The 6000-nt window shown below is 48.8% G+C and overlaps 1 protein-coding gene across 6 annotated transcripts in view; it reads left to right on the top strand.

Moving 5' to 3' along the window:
• The first annotated feature begins 3471 nt into the window (after nucleotides 1–3471).
• The window catches only part of COL12A1 (collagen type XII alpha 1 chain), a 97026-nt gene continuing 94497 nt past the window's right edge, over nucleotides 3472–6000 (top strand). For 4 of the 6 annotated variants that reach the window (XM_035543162.2, XM_035543166.2, XM_035543165.2 and 1 more), the window contains exon 1: nucleotides 3474–3678. The gene's annotated coding sequence lies outside the window, so the exon portion shown is untranslated. Of the gene's footprint in view, nucleotides 3784–6000 lie in introns of all 6 variants that reach the window. The other 2 variants (XR_007708150.1, XM_035543163.2) reach the window with 2 other exon arrangements.

Raw genomic sequence — 6000 nt, 5'->3', positions numbered from 1 at the left:
CTTACTTTCAGAGTATTTCATGATGGGAAAAATCGGTTATAGAAATTAAAGGAATAAATAGTTGCTAAGGAAAATGCACCTGGCGAGGCAGATAATTGTTTCATAGCTGTAACACTCTCCAGGGGCACTGCTTCAGTAAATGAGTGGATTTCAGACAGAACCAGTCCTCTGTGAACGCAGTTAGTACAAGAAGCCATTCCTCATTACGAGAGGTCAGACCAGTACTGCTCTCTGAATACCAGCTCTGAAGTGAAATTATCCAAATAAATAAACACCAGACTGAGTTCCTCTCATGCCATTGACTGGAAATCTCTCAGAGAAGGCAGGGCCTGCGGGAAGCGGTTTGATGTATTTTTTCCTTCAGCATTTGATGGATGCAGATATAATACCGTGCAATACTAGCTTTATGACTGATTTAAAAAGGAATAAACAACACGCTGAAAAGGTCAGCCTTTGTGTTGTAAGGGAAGAACGGGCCTCCTAAATGACGGCATTAAGGCAATGCCTAATTCCCATACAATGTGGTGACAGATGCGGTGACAGGCCAGCAAAGTACCTCCGGGGTAGGTGCAGGGAGGGCACTGGTAGCAGCACAGCTTTGCCTGGGTAACAGCATTTAATGCTGCATCCTTTCAGTGTTTAATGTTCAAGGATCTGACACCTTTTTGGATTCTTCTGCTGCGTAAAGCTTACACACATGTTGGTGTACATATGAGTAAAGGCATTTATCACGTTCATACATAAAAGCAGCTGCAACTGGCTGTTGGGAAGCCACAGAAGCAAAATCTAGTGTGATATCCACATGGAAAATGATATTCAAGGTTTACAGTGCTGAAATGCAGAACGTCCTGTTTTATTCTGCCCTGGCAATACAGCCCGAGGAAACAAGGAAAAATGCCAGAAGCACAAAGTATCCTAATTTACTCTAGACCCTAAACCAGTCCAAATTTTCTAAGGAATCCCTGGATACTTGCAAAATCACTGCCACATACCCACACAACAAATGGGAAACATTTTAAAAAGTATAAATACAAATTCACATTTTGATTTTTTTTACTTTTAAATTTGTCATAAGGTCTCATTTTATTCAGTTTAAAGAGCAAAGAAAATGGCAGAGCTGGAGTGCGTGGTCTTAATGTGTTTAACACTTGTCTAGGAAACAAGCAGACAGGAGAGTGTTAGTAAATGTTTATGCATTTCAGAAATGCCTTCTGCATCACATATTATGTACTCAGACTATGAATGTACATAGCAACAGAGCTGATTAAAAACAATCCATTTTGCCTTTTAATTGCTGTGATATATGGCAGCACGAGCTCTCAGTGCAGTTGGTTGGTGTGTTTTGCATGTAAATGAGTGGGAGCATGGTTAGTATGGTCAGTTAAAGGTAAGAATGAAGTCCTGCTGCCCTTGGAGTAAACGAGTTATTTGCTCTTGCCATCCTGAGCCTTATTTCACTCCAGGAAATTGAGCAAAGCTCAGCTGTGAGGGAAGGGGGAGAGTGCCCTCATCATATATACATCATACATATGTCATCATACATCATCCCACTGGTGGCTGTGAGGTCCTTGCCTCTCCATCACACCCGCTGATTCCAGCACCTTTGCTCACGTAAATTCAGTTGTAACATTAGTATTTAAATCTATTAAAACAATTGTTCTGAGTGACTTGTCTTTTAAATGGAATAACACGTATTTTCTTCCTTTCTCATTGTTGTCATTAATTGATTTTAACAAATGCAAAATCTTGGTCATCCTATGATGGAGAAATCCAGAGCACGCTATAAACAATAGTCTTGGTGCACAAGTGATAAAAAATACCTCGTTTGCATTAATTCACTTCCTGTGGAAGGATATCTCCTTGCAAGCCCCCACGTCCATTCTTCTGAAGCTATTGTTCCCCTGACATACCACATTTATATTGGTGTTCTTGGCATGCTTGCTCAGGAAATGAAATTAAAATTAAAAACTCAAAATGAATTTCTTAGAAATACTGCCTTTCCGTATATCAGATCTGGATAGGAAGAAACTAAATTCCTCGTGCCAAAATGCTGAAGGAGAAAATCCAACTCAACAGCTGGGCAAGAGGGTCAATAGGTCAAGAGCATCTGACAGTTTATCGGCGGAGGAGATGCTGCTTTTGGGAAGCACATTTTATCAATACCAGACAGCTGAAGCCGTGGCATGTCCCTAAGAGCAGCTGACTCACTTCCAAAATGTCTGGAAATGTCAGCACACGTCTTCTGGTTATCACTTTCTTTTCAGCGTGTGGGTCCGCATGCAGATGGTGGGACTGCCGCAGCAATGAAGACGGCTGGATTCAGCTCAGGAGGGACATGTCCTTCCGTCGACACATCCTTGATCTCCCAGTCCTGCGGAAAAGGGCCCGGGAGCCTTCCTCCAGCACACTATCAATCTCCACTATCGGGCACTTCCACCCTGGCTGGACCCCGTCCTGACTGCTCAGAGCTTCACGTGGGTGCAAAAAGCTGACAGGGGGCCAACACGCCGCTGAAATCTTACAGACCTCTTCCAAACAGACCGCCCAGAGGTGTCGGTCTGCTCCTCAGTTTTGGAAGATTTTCCCCCTTGCCTTCATCTGTCCCTTTCCACAGCTTCTATCATTTTGTTTTCCAGGTGAATTGCGTGTATATATATATATATAATTATTTTATTTAAAATAATAATTATTATTTTATTCAATGATTTTATTTACAATCCTAATAATTACTATCCTATTAATTGATTTTACTTCCGATCGTCCCGCCGCTCCGCTCCCGCACCTGCAGCGCCGTGCCCGCGCCGTGCCGCCAGGGGGCGCGGCCGTACCGCGAATGGCGCAGCCCCGCGGCGTATGGGGCATATAGGGCGGGGGGCGTATGGGGTGGGGGGGCAGTACCCCGCGCCCCCCGACCGCTTTCTCGCCCCCTTTTCCCTTCTTCCCCAAGGGGTGGGAGCGGAGCCCCCCGTGGTTTATTGGTTCTCCTTCTTCCAAGGGGTGCGGGAGCGAGTCCCCAGCAGGGGTCGACGTGTCCCGTGTGCCCCCCTCTTGTGTCCCCCTCCCTTCGTGTCCACACCCGCGGTACGACCCCCGGGAGCCCTGGGGTGCTGCCTGCCTTCGGGGGGTGCGCTTTGAGCTCAAGGCTTCCAACATTAGGGGCAAGGGGCGCGGGCTCGCCCCCCAGGCGAAACACGTCGGGGGGTGGGGGTGTTAACATATGTCTGTCGCTGGTTACACAGCGGGTCGGGAGGGTCTGCGTGGGACCCCCTCCCCGTTCCTATCCCCCCCGGGACTCAGTTTTTCCACCGCTCGGCCGGAGCGGGGCAGTGAGGGGGCGGCGGGCCGGGCCCCTGCCCCCGGGCGCGCTGCCGCGGCGCCCGGCCGCCTCATGCCGCAGGAATGCGCGGAGGTATGCGCCAGTTTCCAGCAGCGGATCCCCTTCCCTCGCTGGAGCAGAGCGGCGCATATATCATCCGGTGGCAGCAGTCCACCTTCCCTGCAGTTTCGTAACCGCTTACGAGGGTAAATTGAGCGTTGGGAACAGCCCTCTATTAAGGAGCAGATTGAGAAGAGGCTCTTCCCACTTGGAGGAGGCAAGTCTTCCCCGACGGACCCCGCACGCCGGCCGGGAGCTACGCCGAGCGAGCCGCCGCTGCTACGCGCCGCTCCCTCCACCAGGTGCCCCCGGAGCTTCATCCTTTCCTCCTCCTCCTTTCCTCCGGCTCCGACGGCTGCGGGCACCGCCGGACGAGCCTCCCCGGCACCCCGCAGCCGGCCCCGAAGGTCTGTGCCTGCCCGGCAGCCGGGACCCCCCACCCTTCCCCGGCCGCCCCCTCCGCCGCCGCTCCATGTGCACCGCGCGGGCGATGCTCCGTAGGCTGAGGGTGGCGGCGATGGAGGAAGGCTGGAAGGAGGCACGGAGGGGGCCAGGGGCTGCTGGCAGCCTGGGGGGGCGCGGGGGACCCCGTCCCCTCGGCCCCGTCCCGAAATGCCGGGGGTGGCGGTGTCTTTGGCTTTGGCTGGAGCCCGGCGCTCAGCTCCGGTGCCCGCAGCTCCCTCTCCTTCTTGCTCCTCTTCCCAGGGCTGGTGGCTTTGGTAGTCCCTGGGGTTTTCCCGTCTGTTTTCTTGTTTGTGTCATTTAGGGTCTTGTTGCCGGCTCAGAAGCGGTAAATATTGCTCGCTGCATGGTCTGTAAAATGCTTTACCTTTGGTAGTCTGAACTGGTGTGAGGTTGGACTGCTACTGGTGTTGGGTTTTATTTATTTTATTTTAAAGTGGTCTCTTAAGATGAAGCCTTTAGTCCTGCTCCTACAGTTGCTTTTGTCCCTGCTGAGCCAGCGCAAGGACCTCTCCTCCAGCACCTCCAGGCTTTCTTTCACACGTCTCGGTCTGAGAGAAGGGAATGAGGTGTTTCTAGTGAATGCTTTGGCTGAGAAGTTTTGCTGCACGAAAGAAAAATGTAGATCGGGAACGGTAGGCTTGCAGCATTGGTGAACTCCAAGATGCCTTTGCGAGATGAATAATCTTGGTTGTTCTTCTGGAGGATCAAAAGATGGCACTCTAAGCTCACATAAGATTTCCAGGACAAAAGTCCTTTTAAGCGTTGAGTTTAAGCGATCCTTAAACTCACTGCAGAATGCGTAAACCGTGCTCGAGGACAGCCGTTTCCCACGCAGGGTGGTGAGAGGATTTTGGAGCTTTCAGGGCAAGCTCATGCTAACCTTGGTCCTTGTGTTAGTGTCAGAAACTCATTGCGGTCAGTTTTACTCTTTGGTTCCCCCACTGTATCACCGGACTGAAATGATTGCTTAGTTTTTCTTTGGGCTTTTGATAACTTTATGTGTAATATAAGCAGTTGGCTAAGGCAAGAGTACCCAGCTGCCTGGCAGGCGACTGGCCGAAGCCTGCTAAGCTTGGTGTCAATAACCGGGAAAGGCATTCCTGGATCTTGGTAGTGGCTACCCAGTAAATGCGCCTTGCTGGTTAGCTCTCTAGATGGCAGAAGAATATTTTCCCCTTCAGCTGTTTCTGCAGGCTAATGATTTATGTATTTTTCTTTTGTTTTGCTCTTGGCACCTTCCTGATAAAATCTGTTGCCTAATTGCTTGTGGGGTTCTCTTTCCTCCAGACTAATTATGATGTATGTTATGTGATGCATTTATGGCTTTATTCAAACAAATTACCCCTCCCCTACTTCCTGAGCTAAAAAACAAACAAACAAACTTTGGAAACACTTATATGCGTATGTAATGAGGGCCACACATACTAGTCCTTACTTAGGAGAAAAAATCATTTGGAAGTTTTGCTGGAGTAATTGGGAGCAGTTTGACGTGACTTTGAGCATAGAGATTTCAAAAGATATAGCTGCTTGTGACTAGGAGCCACTAAACTGGCCTAATCCCACCTATTTTGCTAGACAGCCTGCAGTGATTGCAAGACTCTTTCGCTTGCCTGCTCTTTATAGTGTATTTTAAATCTATTTTCTCTCAGGATGTGTAAATGAATTATCAGATGTTGAAACATCATGGCTAGACAGACGTGTCAGGTTTCAGTTGTGTTACACACACTTCTGTATAATCTATTTCAGACCTTCAAGAAATGAAGAATAGCACATTCGTAGGCAGAACGCCTCAAAAAAACTTTTATTACAGTTTCCAAGATGCCTTGAGACCACTAAAACACAGCTAACTAAGTGCTTCAACAGTTATGAAAAAGGAGCTGAATGAAATCCCCAGCTGAAAGAGACATTTGGTTGATTCAAGGCAGAAATGACCTCTGAATTAGCTATCATCACACTCGGCGATGAAGTCATGGAGCTCCCTTCTGGCTCCTGCTGTGCAGAGGCACAGATCTTCACCGCGCTTCCCCGATCGTATTAACCCTAACGGGGTCAAAGCTGTGCACTTATCATGATTAGAAAGGGTTCAGTAACAAAAGGCACATTATTGTGAGACTAGACTCTCCAGTTAGTCATGCAGATCTGTCACAGTTTTGGACGAC

This window comes from Cygnus atratus, chromosome 3 (assembly GCF_013377495.2).
Source record: "Cygnus atratus isolate AKBS03 ecotype Queensland, Australia chromosome 3, CAtr_DNAZoo_HiC_assembly, whole genome shotgun sequence".
NCBI classification, from domain to species: Eukaryota; Metazoa; Chordata; class Aves; order Anseriformes; family Anatidae; genus Cygnus; species Cygnus atratus.
This window is presented reverse-complemented; position numbering and strand designations above follow the sequence as displayed.